General features: G+C 38.7%; 1 long non-coding RNA gene across 1 annotated transcript; it reads left to right on the forward strand.

Annotated features, from left to right (window-relative positions):
* The first annotated feature begins 1,396 nt into the window (after positions 1-1,396).
* On the forward strand, positions 1,397-5,121 carry LOC148157530 (uncharacterized). The gene is made up of 2 exons (XR_015764522.1): positions 1,397-1,850; positions 4,316-5,121. It is a non-coding gene; the product is annotated as an uncharacterized LOC148157530 (long non-coding RNA).
* The last annotated feature ends 9,245 nt before the right edge of the window (positions 5,122-14,366 follow it).

The raw sequence follows: 14,366 nt of genomic DNA on the forward strand, positions 1-14,366 counted from the left end.
CTGTTGAGGCTTTGTCCTTGATGTATTTATGGATCTTGGATGTTTCATCCTGGACAGTGGCTCTCACACTTGCTAGTCCTCTGCCTCCTTCCTTACGGCTTGTGTACAGTCTCAGGGTGCTGGATTTGGGGTGGAACCCTCCATGCATGGTTAGTAGCTTCCAAGTCTTAATATTTGTGGTCTTTATCTCTTCCATTGGCCAGCTAATTATTCCAGCAGGGTATCTGATTACTGGTAAGGCATAGGTGTTTATTGCACGGATCTTGTTCTTGCCATTGAGCTGGCTTCTCAGGACTTGCCTTATTCATTGGAGGTATTTGACTGTGGCTCCTTTCCTTGTGACCTCATCGAGGTTGCCATTTGCTTGTGGTATTCCCAGGTACTTGTAACTGTCCTCAATAAATATATGGAGGACTGAGTTTTGAAATTACAAGTACAAAATAATGAATTGCATTCAGTTGACAAAAAATGTTTAAGTAACCACAGAAAGACATCCAATTAGATCAATTAACTGATTTTGAAAAATGTTAATTTCAATTGCTACTATTTGATATAATTGCATTGTTTAAAGTTTATCCTACTTATTATGTGTACCTACAGGTTGGGGTGTGTTCAAAAAGCAGATTTCCTTATTGAGTACAGAGAAGTCATAAGTAGAAAGGAACAAGAAAACCTACTGAAAGTTTACCATGATACACTCGAGGTTCTTATGTTTGATTTCAACTTCAATGGACAAAAGCTTTGGTATGCGACTGTTTCAAGGTTGTTGTGTTTTTATTTTACATCTAAATACAGTGATGTAAACATTTTCAGCTTCATCAGTAAAAGTAGTTTTAGTTGGTAGAGGAATATTCTTCTGACATGCAAACACCAAATATGCAAAATCCTTTCCCTTGCATGGTATAATAATTCTTATTTTCATACTTAATATTTTAGTGTTGATGTTGCCAGAGAGGATGGATGATTGGGGAGGCTGGTAAATGATCAGATGAACCCAAACAGCAAAATGAAAGTTAAAAGAGTGGATGGAAGACCTCATCTGTTTATTTGCACTCAAATATATTGGTCCAGGGGAAGAAATCACTTATAATTATGGTGATTTTGACTGGCCATGGAGAAGAAAGGTGCTTATAAGTGTGAAAATACTATCAAAAATCATTCAAGTAGCACTGAAGACATATTTGAAGGATATGTCAAGTTGTAGTACAGGGTTTCATTATAGTTGAAAACAAGAAGTGGACAGGCACATACAGTAGGTGGACTTCATTTTTCTATTGAGAAGTATGGACTCATTCAGTGTACATCCCTTCATTTCAGATTTCCAAAGATGAACTGTCAGGTTGGTGATGTGGACACATGCGGATCCTGTTCAACCAACCCTCCAGAGGTAATTTTGGTCTCCAATGACCAACTTACTCTCTAAAATAAAGTAATTGAAATGATATTAAGTATTGTTCAAACACACATGTGTTGTGTAATATTAGATATGTTAGCTGCATAAAAAGGGAGGACTGCGTTTTGAAATTACAAGTATAGAAGAATGAAAATTACATTTAGAAGCGCACATACACACAGGTCCTGTGTAATACTCAAAATGTAAGGTGCAGGAATAAGGAGGACTGAGTTTTGAAATTACAAGTACAGAAGAATGAAAGTTACATTGAGAAGCACGCATACACACAGGTTCTGTGTAATACTCAAAATGTAAGGTGCAGGAATAGGGAGGACTGTTTTCTATATTGGGAACAAACATTTAGTGAGTGTTCTTTACATTTCAGATTTCCAAAGATGAACTGTGTCAGGCTGGTGACATGGATGCATGTGGATTCTGTTCAACCAACCCTCCTGAGGTAATTTTGGTTTCCAATGACCAACTTATTCTCTAAATTAAAGTAATTGAAATTATATTACGTAGAGTACAAACACATAGGTGTGTAGTACTAGATTTGTTGGCTGCATAAAAAGGGAGGACTGAGTTTTCAAATTACAAGTATAGAAGAATGAAAATTACATTCAGAAGTGCACATTTTGGTCTCCAACGACCAACTTTTTCTCTCAAATAAAGTAATTGAAATGATATGAAGTACTGTTCAAACACACATGTGTTGTGTAATCCTACATATGTTGGCTGCATAAAAGTGGAGGACTGGCTTTTGAAATTACAAGTATAGAAGACTGAAAGTTACATTGAGAAGCGCACATACACACTGGTCCTGTGTAATACTCAAAATGTAAGGTGCAGGAATAAGGAGGACTGAGTTTTGAAATTACAAGTACAGAAGAATGAAAGTTACATTGAGAAGCACGCATACACACAGGTCCTGTGTAATACTCAAAATGTAATGTGCAGGAATAGGGAGGACTGAGTTTTGAAATTACAAGTACAGCAGAATGAAAGTTACATTGAGAAGCATGCATACACACAGGTCCTGTGTAATACTCAAAATGTAAGGTGCAGGAATAGGGAGGACTGAGTTTTGAAATTACAAGTACAGAAGAATGAAAGTTACATTGAGAAGCACGCATACACACAGGTCCTGTGTAATACTCAATATGTAAGCTGCAGGAATAGGGAGGACTGCTTTCTACATTGGGAACAAACTCACATTTAGTGAGTGTTCTTTACATTTCAGATTTCAACCAACCCTCCAGAGGTAATTTTGGTCTCCAACGACCAACTTATTTTCTAAGATAAAGTCTTTGAAATTATATTGAGTACCAGTGGTCCCCAACCTTTTTATCACCGCGGACCGGTCAAGACTTGGCAATTTTTCTGAGGCTCGGGTTCTTTTTTTACCCTTAATTTCCCCTTACAGCAATCTTAGAACGTTGCTCACGATAATTGTAACTGTTCATCCTGCCATCTGTGGCATGATTGCATCCAGTCGTTGGAACATTGGGACTGCTCTGATCTAAAATCAGGCATATTCTAGCAACTTGTAGGGTTTTTACTTGATTGGGAGCTAGAACTCAACCTGTTGAACTTGACAGGTAGCCAATCAGAAAGCGCGGTGACGTAGCTCATGGAGGGGAATCCCAAAGAGCTGAGCAGACATGCACAAATGAGTCCGGTGGACATCGAAGATATGTGGAAATGGCATGAATGTTTATTCAGCATTTCGTACAAAGAATATCCATAGAAATGATGAGGAGTGGAGTTGGAGCAAAATTGCTACCACAGTTGATAAACCCGGTAACTTTTCAGCTATCCATTAAATTAACGTGACATTATTTTGTACTAAAGCCTGCTCACATGGCAAGATTTGCTCCTGTTATGTGGCTGGACACACGAACCTGTTGTACTTTTATCAGCTCTGTGGTCACAGAAATTTGGAAAATCGTCTGAATCCTAAAATCATGCCGTGTGAACCAGACTTAAGACTTACAAGCTCTATTTCTCTCGTCTCGATAACTGCCATAATGCTCTCAGACTCTGGTCGCTCTGGCAACGTTCACACATCCCTTCAAAATAAGATTTGAATACGCCACAAAAACGAACATTTATTTTCATGAAAATTTTAACTCACAACTACAAATTAATGGGAGTCCTGAGCTTGTTTCTCTGCAATGAGATGATCCCACCTGGGAAACGATGACACCCAATGCAGAGGGTGCTTGGTGTGTAATGGCAAAGCAGTTTGAAGCTTCATTGCCTCATTAGTAAGCCAGTGCATATTATGCAGAGTGGGCTTGGAACATGGGAGTCACCTACAGGTTCAGGATAAATCCACTCTCCTATCTCTGGTCTTTCTCCGCTTTTCCAAAGAAACTTTCCAAAGACATCGCTTTCTTACTCATTGTGGGCTCAATGTTACCGCACAAGACGTAACCGAGAGAATCCAGTTAAAGGGTTTTCAAAATAATGGATCCTCCAGACTCAGACAATACGTAACATGTAAATATTTTTCTTGTGCGACCCAGTACCAATTGGTCCACAGACTCGTACTAGTCCGCGGTCCTGTGGTTGGGGATGACTGTTAAGTTCGTTTCAAACACACAGGTCTTGTGTAATACTTGATATGTAAGCCACATAAAAAGGGAGGACTGAGTTTTGAAATTACATGTACAAAAGAATGAAAGTTACATTTAGAAGCGCTCATACACACAGGTCCTGTGTAATACTCAAAATGTAAGAGGAAGGAATAAGGAGGACTACGTTTTGAAATTACAAGTACAGAAGAATGAAAGTTGCATAAAGAAGCGCTCATACACACAGGTCCTGTGTAATACTCAAAATGCAAGGGGCAGGAATAGGGAGGACTGTTTTCTAAATTGGGAACAAACTCATATTCAGTAAGTGTTCTTTACATTTCAGATTTCCAAAGATGAACCGTGTCAGGTTGGTGACGTGAATTCATGCAGATCCTGTTCAACCAACCCTCATGAGGTAATTTTGGTCTCCAACGACCAACTTATTTTCTAAAATAGAGTTTTTGATATGATATTAAGTACTGTTCAAACACACAAGTCTTGTGTAACACTTGATATGTAAGCTGCATAAAAGGGGGGAACTGAGGTTTGAAATTACACATTTAAAAGAATGAAAGCTACATTTAGAAGCGCACATACACACAGGTCCTGTGTAATACTCAAAATGTAAGGTGCAGGAATAAGGAGGACTGAGTTTTGAAATTACTAGTACAGAAGAATGAAAGGTACATTGAGAAGCATGCATACAAACAGGTCTTGTGTAATGCTCATCAGGTATGTTGCAGAAATTTCAAAAACTGAGTTTTGAAATTACAGGTAGAAAAGAATGAAAATTACTTTTAGAAGCGCACATACACACAAGTCCTGTGTAATACTCAAAATGTAAGGTGTAGAAATAGGGAGGACTGTTTTCTACATTTTCAACAAACTCACATTTATTGAGTGTTCTTTACATTTCAAATTTCCAAAGATGAACTGTGTCAGGTTGGTGACATGGATGTATGCAGATCCTGTTCAACCAACCCTCCAGAGGTAATTTTGCTCTCCAACAACCAACTTAGATTCTTATATAAAGTCACTAAAATAATATGAAGTACTCTTCAAACACACAGGTCTTGTATAATACTTATCATGTAAGATGTAGAAATGTGGAAGACTGAGTTTTGAAATTAGAGGTAGAAAAGAATGAAAGTTAAATTTAGATGCACACAGACACATGGATCCTGTGTAATACTCAACTTGACAGGTTCATACATTAGGTAGACATTGTTTATTTTATATTTTTTTTAGAAACAATCATTCAGTATTCATATACTGATATAAATTTGTTATAAAAGAATTACTGATTACACTTTAAAAATTAGGTATCTTCATGTTATTAAAGGTAAGTTTAAACAGTAATGATTTCTTAGTTAATGTCAAGTTGTCATAACAAAGACATTTTGAATAATGTCAACTTTGTATTAAAAGTGTCATAATTTACCGAATGACGCTTTATGACAACAGTCATAAATATTCATGAAGGCTTATTCATGTTCATGACATGTGTTGTCATGTTTATGACAGTGTCATGACAGTCTTATTCACCCCCCTTCAAATAAAGTGTTACCGAAATATTCTTGCTGAAATGCTTTCAATGTATACAAAATATGTTTTTAATCAACAGGTCTGTCCAGAACAAAGTTCAAGTGAGGTGACATCATCAGAAGAGGAGTATGTTCCTGATTCCGTAGATGATTCAGACATCTCATGGGATGACAGATGCACTGCACAGAAATATGGACCAGTTATAGTCCATATTTCCATGTTTGGACTTCTTAATGCACATAAATTGTATGTTTTTTGTATGTGTATGCTGTGGTCCTGATAAATAAAATTGGCCCTGATAATTACTGTTGGTGTCATGGGCGGAGCCAAGCACCTCATTATCTTTTGTCCTTTTAATACAGCATTGCATCAGGTTCTCATATTTTGAGTTCTGATGTGTGTATCTAAATTTTTAAGTGAGATCTATGTTGTGTAGCTCAAACAAGATTTTTGACAACTTACTACGTCTTTCTAGCATAAGTGGAAAGGGGTGTCCGTTTAATGTTGCAAAAAACTGGTTTGAAAAAATTGTCCTGCTAATACATATAAACCCGTATAGGTGTGTGTGTGTGTGTGTGTGGGTGTGTGTGCGTATGTGTGCGTGTGTGTGCTTTGAATGTAATTTTTTTTCAATGTTCATTATGGAAGCACCTGGAGGTTTTCTATTTTATCATCAACTTTCATTTATTTGGTTATTTTCACAGACTTTCTAAGCCATGCTGTGAAATGGAGGCTGTTAAAGGGCTAGTTCAGATTGTTTCAGAGTGGGGTTCTGCTGAGAGGTCACGTGCAGCTAGTATCTTACCATTTCTCGAAGGCTAAACTTAACCTTAGATCATTGTGGGGCCAAAACAAAACTGAATATTGTGCTTCTTTTATGAAGCTCCAAGGTTTATATATATATATATATATATATATATATATATATATATATATATATATATATATATATATATATATATATATTAAGATAATGATACATGTTAATGAAAATGCAGCAAAATTTAGTTCAAATCCATAAAAAAGACCAGATTGCTTATGATTTAAAAAGAAAAGCGACAAATATTCTGATCATTGATCAAATAATATAATTGATACAGTTATAATAACACTATCTATTGTGGACAGATTAACCTGTATTATGACAAGATGCAAGGTGAATATCCATCTTTGTGTATTTCCAAAAAGTTTAAATTGTTTCTTTTTTTATGTATACCTATTGTTGTCAAAATATTTTTAAATGTAATTGAGGAATATTTTACATACAGTTTTCTCAGGCTTCACCGAATTAAATGTATGTCTTTTTAAGGGTATTATTAATGTAATGTGAATCATAACAAAAAGATACAAAAGGAAATCATAAATCAATAAATTGTATGGGCTGGCAATAGAAGTGATCCAAAGGCTAAAATGTGGGCCAACTGCTGATAAACTTGCACTTACCCATGATGGAGGTAAAAAAAAAAGAAAAAAAAAAAGCTACTTTTATTCTTGCTAACTAGCTAGCTAGACGCTAGTTACCGGTGTTGCGCAAAACTCAAAATTTTCCTGAACAGTAAAGACATGTAAGGAAAAAAAAGGAAACTACAAAGAATATGAGATTAAATAGTCCTGCCACAAAAATGTAAGACCTGTGATTAAAGTATTTAAGGCAAACTTATTGTTTTTAATGACTTAAGATGTTTTAAGGCCTCCATTTTAGATCCATACATTTCATACTTTAAGGATGTATGGCCCTCTATATGTAGTAAATTAATAAGAAGTAAAACTTGATTAGCTGGTTAATTAGTCGCTCTGTTTTCTCAGCTACAGTCAGTCTGAACCGACTTTCAACTCCCCGCTTACCAACTGCAGTTTTAAAGAGTAATAGTTTCCATTATAGCACTGTTTCTCATTTTAACACAGAAATATTTTCAAACAGCTGAATTTGGGAGTTTTCTTCAAGATGACATGCTGGAACATCGGACCAAAAACATCAGTGTGACCAACATCTGCCTACAGTTTACAGCAGACTAGTTTCTACGCATTAACACATTGTTAGATGTTTATTCCTCTGTAACGTTCCCACATTCCCATAAGCATGACTTCCATCAGTCAAACGGGGAGCATCCTTTCTCCAAGTTTCGGTTCCTCCACTGACCCAGTCACAGAGCCGCGCTCGTTTTCATCCATCAGGCCGGGAACCAGGGACACTTCCATCAGACGATCCCCAACAGAATCACAATCCCTCTGTGATAGATCGTTTCAATAAGCTGCGATTTCCGGCCAGGAACCGCAGAGTTTTGGGATAATGTTGTTTGCAGCTAAATTGCGTTTTGTGAGCTCTGAGGCTCCAAACGCCTGAAAAAAACCCCCAAAAACTAAAAATACTCCTTTATTGCTGTTTTGCTGTTCCTGCTGCATGAAACAGCTCATTACCCCACATCCTGATACTTCCCTCCCATGTTCCCTCCCTCATTGTTTTGCCCCTTTTCCGCTGTTCCTCTGGGGGCTTGTCCGGGTCGTCGTTTCTCTCCCTCTGCCAGAAGCCGAATCGAGCCACTTTCATCTGCAAGTCGACGTGGAGAGACACGCTGCTGCGGTAAGCAAAGCTGCAAACGCTGTCATGTGGCCTTCTCGCTTAACAAGCTTCGCCGTTTCAGCTGCTGTGTGAATGAAGAAAAAGAAAGAGAGAGAGAGAGAAGTCTGAAGAGCTGTTCATTCCTCCCTCTTTCTCAGAATGGGGTGATTTTCCTTCCTTAGGCACAATAGGTCCTCTGTGTCTTTTTAGTGCCACTGAAGGAAAGGGAGCTCACGCGCACACACACACAAACACACGCACATGTGCACGCACACACGGGGGATATAAGGGAGGGTTGGAACATGTGCAGCCTTGCACACCAATGAAGAAGCTTTTCCCCCCACAGAACACTCTCCTCTCTTATCTTCCAGCCCTGGGACTTTTGTGCATGTGTGTGTGTGTGAGTTTTTAAGTGAGTGCTCGCATTCATACATTCACAAAAAGAGAGGCCGTCAATACCTCTGCAGAGGTGTCGTCTTTTCCCCCCTCCTTGGATGAGATTTAGATGTATAAACGCACACAGAAACACACTTTCCCCCCTCGCTCCCCCACATACCCTCTCTCTTCTGCACCCTCCCCTCCACTCCGTCTGAGTGATATGATAGAGGAGCATAAATTGGTATTCCCGTACTGTGGCTCAACGTGTGGATAAGCGATTCAGAGATGACTTTGAAGCATAAGGGCTGTTGCGTTCAGGTGATTTATAACAGCCATTTCAGGGCCTTTCCTGGATATATACGTGCACTTTTCTGACTTTTCTCCTTCACCGTATGTTCTGCCCCAGTGTGTGTGTGCGTGTGTGTGTGTGTGTGTGTGTGTGTGTGTGTGTGCGTGTGTGTGTGTGTGTGTGTGTGTGGGTGTGTGTGTGTGTGTGTGTGTGTGAATGTGAGTTGGCTTCACGCACACGTTCGGTTTTAATCATTTCGCGGCAGACTGCTGCCATCCATTCTCCTTTCTCCTTCGCTTGTGTTTGCATCACTGTTCCCCTTCGCTCATTCTCCATTATGTCGGCGGCGTCCCGAAGCCGTCACTTCTCACTCTGATATACCTTTTTCTCCAGAGCCGCTGTATGTTTGTGACTCCATTTGCATGCAGTCCTCCAAGCTCCTTGAACTTGGATGTGGATCGGGTGTCTCATTCCGTTGGGAGCGGCTGGTTTGGTGTTTTGGAAGCTTTTTTTCGGGCTCTCCAGAGAGGGATTGAGCTGTCTGTCAGGGGTAATCGCAGCCTAAAAAGTGTTGCTCGCTTGCAAATAAAAGCAGACTGACAGATGGCCACAACGTTACTGTTATTAGTTTTTCTGTTCTTTCTAATACACTCTGTGGATTTTCTGGCTCTGTTTTTAGGATTCAGAAATGTGTAGTTTTTAGCACACTTTATAGTGCTACGCTTAATTTGTGTCACACATTTTATAAAATGTCTTCATTCATGCCCTGCTGGTGGCTTTGGAGAAAAATGAGGAACTCTATGCCTGGCACTTCAGGGATCTGACAAATACTGCTATGGCTTATGTAATGACAAACAGTGTAGCGCTGTGCCTCTTTAATAACTCAGGTTTTTGAAATTATTTAAGCTATCTCAGGTTTACGCTAACTACAGTTATCTAATCATCTCAAGCTTACTCCAGTTTAAGCGAACTTCTGTTTTAGCTAACTTTAGTTTAAGCTAACTTGAGCTTAAGCTAACTTGAGTTTAAGCTAACTTCCATTTAAGCTAACTTTAGTTTAAGCTAACCTCATTTTTGCAAAGAACAAAGTAGTTCTAGATATTAGTGAGTATGGTTATTTTTTTTCCTCATTTCTCACATAAATGTTCCAAGGCCATCTTTAACAATCTGGGAATGCTTTTAAAGAGTTATTTACTTAGAGGACCTACAAGTGGCTCCAGTTTTATTGTGCTTGTTCTGTACAAAAATGTACAATAAAATGGCAATAATGCCTTTACATTCTTACTTCACTTAAAAGAAAACAGTTTATGGAAGACAGAAACTGTTAATATGTCATCTGAAAGACACACTGATCTGCAGTTTTTGAAAAGTTTCGACTGCTGACATAAATTTGAGCTAATTTTGATTTCCCATTAAAGGAGTCTCTTAACCAGGTAACTATGTTACCTGTTATGAAAATGCTGTATATATCAGCATTAAAGTTATTTTTAGTTAAAAAATAACTTAAAAAATAACTTTGTATCATCTCCTCAAACCCTTTCTGACAGATGCCATGACAACTGCTTTGAAACCGTAATTCAGTGCTGGTCTCCATGTGTCCTCAGTTACATCCAAATCTGACTATTTGTTCAGCCTGCTTAATTTAATGCCTAACTGTTTTTCTTATTTAAATGTTCCTTGTAAAGTCCCTGTAATTCTCAGCTTTATGAGTTTTATTGATTAGGCTGAATTAAAAGTGTTTATGGTCTTTAAAGCGCGTGGGTGAAGCTGGATTAAATGTACAAACAGGAAAAAGAACTTCATCAAGCCTCCAAAACGAACAGCAGTCCCTGAAGGCTCCCTTGTTTATACTCTAATCAATATGAAAAATGTAAAAAGTTAATAGATCCCAGCAGATATGGAAAGAATGTTCCTGAATCAGAAAACCCAGCTGATTTACTTGAGCTGCGTAAAGATGTGAACAAATATTTGTTGATATTCTAAACAAACACTTGTTTACAATTGCGGTGATTCTGTTAAATAAGAAATGAAATTAAAATAACACGAATATGATTGTTCACGAGATAAGTCATTAAAATTACATTCATAATTCATGGCGCTAGCGCTCACCATCTACCAGCCAATCAGAGGAAACGTTGGCGTCTTATTCAGGTGTTGGAGCGATAAGCTTAACTTCTTGGGAGTTGCTACAGATGCTGCGTTTTGGGGAAATTGGCATCGGCAGTTTTACAGAAGAGTTATGGATTCAACATGTTGATTGTAACATCCAGTTGTTGATCGTGTGATTTGTGATGGGTAAAAAGTGTTTCCATTGCAGTTTTGCAAAATACATCTATTCTGATACAGCCGCACAACCACCTCATCGTATCCCAAAAACTTTTTATCAAAGATCGTTTCCATAAATCAAATTAAAATTTTACAGTTAGTAGAAACACAGCTATAGTCTCAAAGGAATTGTATAGTATTCTTTAAGTCTCTATTCTTATTTTGTTTCTAGTTTCTCATGTTCAGTATTATTTTGTAATACTGATGGTTTTCTTTTCTTTATGTCTTACTGTGTTGATGACAGGCAGCCTGTCACGTATCTGCAGAAAAAGCGGCTGCATGCTGATACGTCCCCGATGCCTCTTACCCCGTTCACTCCAACCTCTCTTTTTTTTTCACTGAAGTGACTACATTAATGTGCAGCCCAGTGGTCTGTGAATGGATAAATTTCAAATGACAGAACCTTTTATTAACACTCAAGTGACACTAAATTAACCCGACCGGCATTAAGCAGCTTCCCATTCAGCGGCGGGGTCGTGGGGAATCCTGCGACCCTTTCCAAGTGTTTCCATCAGGTGTTTGAAGCCGATGCATCACAGCAGTGTGATATGATCAGTCATTTATCCCGCATCGTCCCACAGCCGAGCGCCGTCTGCGGGGAAGAGTTACAGTTTTCTAGGGGAGGCAGCTGTGAACGTCTGCAGCAGACGCTCACACACTCTGATGGCGTCCACGTTAGCTAAACTGCTCCACGCCGGCGATGATTATGGAGTTATTCGGCGCGGAGCTGAGCCGTCACGGTTAGCCGACCGCGGAGGAGTCTTCTCGGGAAGGAAGGCACGCTCCACTCCGGTGGTCACATGTAATCCAAATGTAATTACCTCGCTCCCCTTTTAATCACCGGGCCTGCTTAAATATTAATGTAGCTGTGATTGCTCTTGATTGGATTATTGATTAGGTTTTTTTTTACATGTACAGCCAGTACAAAGCTGTGCTAAGGGCTGCCGGGTACGTCGGCTCTCCTTCGGTGATTGCTAACGATCTCATGCTTAAGATGTTATGGCGATCAATTAAAGCGGCATCATCAGTGCTTTTTTTTTCATCGCGCGATTATCTGTTGTGTCAAATGAGTCGGTTATAGAGACGCAGACACTGACTCCGAATAATTACCCAACTGTGCTGCCTGCTTTATCTCTACGGAGCTTTTCGGCTCCTTTCAGCTGGTTCTGCTCTGCTGCTGGAGGAGGAAGGCTTCTGTTTTTGATTCAAAGCTCACACCAGATGTGCATTTGTACCCCATACTTAGCTTATAACTGATAGACATCACCTATGTGATCAGCTAACCGACTACAAAAAGTAAAAGGTTGAGAATTTTAAATGTTTGCACAGCAAAAGACGAAAAAAAGAGGAAAAACATGCTTGTTTTTCAGCTTCTGGTCAATTTATGATAGAAAGTTACAGAAATTTTGTAAGTTTTATATTTAAATTTTCTTTTTCATTTCTTAAGAAAAATATTTATTTTTAATATAGGTACATTGTAGTTTACACAGTACATGAGTCTTATCAGCATCTTTTGAATTTAGGTGTAAAACAGGCTACAAATGTGTGAATTTCTTTGACAAAACTTCCAAAAAAACATTGTCAAAGTGAAAATGTTTAGTCTTGGTGCATAATTTTTATTCACCTCATTGATGACAGCGCCACAACAATCTTACCGGGCCATAAATCAGAAATTCAGGTACTTCATAATGGAGAATTTCTCAAACAATAAACTCTCTAAAACACTGTTCTTTAAGGAACTCAGCTACTGAGCTCTTTCAAACAATATAAAAAATACATCTCACATGTTTTATTTTAAAAATCTGCAGTGAAAATGGCCAAAAATTAATAATTAATTAAATTTCAAAAACAAAATTCAGTTGTAAGATTTTTGCTGTTCAAAACCAGTTTGGACAGTTGTTTTATTTCCATTATGGCTGCTATGTGAGGAAAAAGTAGCAAGTATAAAGTATTTATCAGCATTTCTGATCTTATTAAATCACAGACACAAATAATACATAAAAAAGAAGAAGTTATTGAATTGTACCCACATGGGAAGAGCAGAAAGATTCAATACTGACTTTGCTCAGCGTAAATGATTTATGACGGTAACTGTTTTTGGTAATAGATTTGAATGTTCTCTTGTATTTGTGACCCTTAGCCCTGCTGCAGGGAAGACCGCACTCCTACATGATGTCAGGCGGATATTAGAGTTGTTCTGGTGCCGCTTCTTTGTGTACCTGCTATCATCAGAGAGCGACAGCATACATATGACACTGAGTGGAGCGGCTGATTTCCAGAGTGATAGGAAGGTTTATCATGTCTAGTAAAAGGTTTTAAATGTCAGAGGTGCCTGAATCAGTCAGCCAGATCCTGTTCCTCTGCAGGCTCAGGTCTCCGTTCACCTGTTAGCTAATTGCATTCCAGCAGGAACTAGCCCGCGATATTGAACCAAAGCAAACTGTATTGATTTGATTTTTCTGCATAACATAGTTCAAAGTTCTAGTATACAACATTAGCTGGTAAAATGACTCCTTTTCTGGGAGTTAATTTTCTTTCTGGTTATGTTTAGAAGGTTTCGTGAGGAGATAGGCAAAGCAATCCATTTGGGTTTAGGTCATTCTTGGTCAGTGAAGCTTTACTCTGATTAAGGTTCCTGTACTTTCCCCTATCAGGATACAGGCTCGGATATCCGAGATGTTGGACCAGAATGTATCCGTTTCACTCCGGTGTAGTGATCCGAAACAGCTGTTGGTTTTGGGGTGTAAGCGGTTGTCTAGCCTGTTGTCTGACTACGTCTGCAGTGTCGGGGCATGTGTTATGGCCACAAACCACCGGAGTGAGTTCCATGTTCACTACATATATTATGTATTTACCTTGTGTTTCAATGAAATCACATCACCTAAGTCCTTACATTTAACGCTGTACCATCCATATAAAATTCACTGGCTACTGCCAGGTTTTAAAATTGTTGGTCGATTTTCAAAACACACGGTGATAAAAAAATAAAAAAATAAAAAAATCTACAGTGCATGATGTCCAACAATAGGGCAGGACCAACACACCACACACCAACCGATTTCACCAACAAGAGTCAGACGAGAAATCTCGCAAAACCTCATGAGACCAAACGTGAGTTCAGGGTAAACAAACATGGCCGACAGGGAAGAAGTCCTGTCTTTTACCAAAGACGAAAGGGAAATCCTGCAGCAGGTAAAATCTGACGCCACTCTGTTTTTGTTTACATTTTGTGAAGAAGGAAGTGTCTTCTTCTGAGGTCATTTTCTTTAGCGGTTCTTGGTGCAGCCCCACCACAGG

Source organism: Poecilia mexicana, unplaced genomic scaffold, assembly GCF_051168715.1.
Source record: "Poecilia mexicana isolate PSO_F unplaced genomic scaffold, ASM5116871v1 scaffold_10, whole genome shotgun sequence".
Lineage (NCBI taxonomy): Eukaryota > Metazoa > Chordata > Actinopteri > Cyprinodontiformes > Poeciliidae > Poecilia > Poecilia mexicana.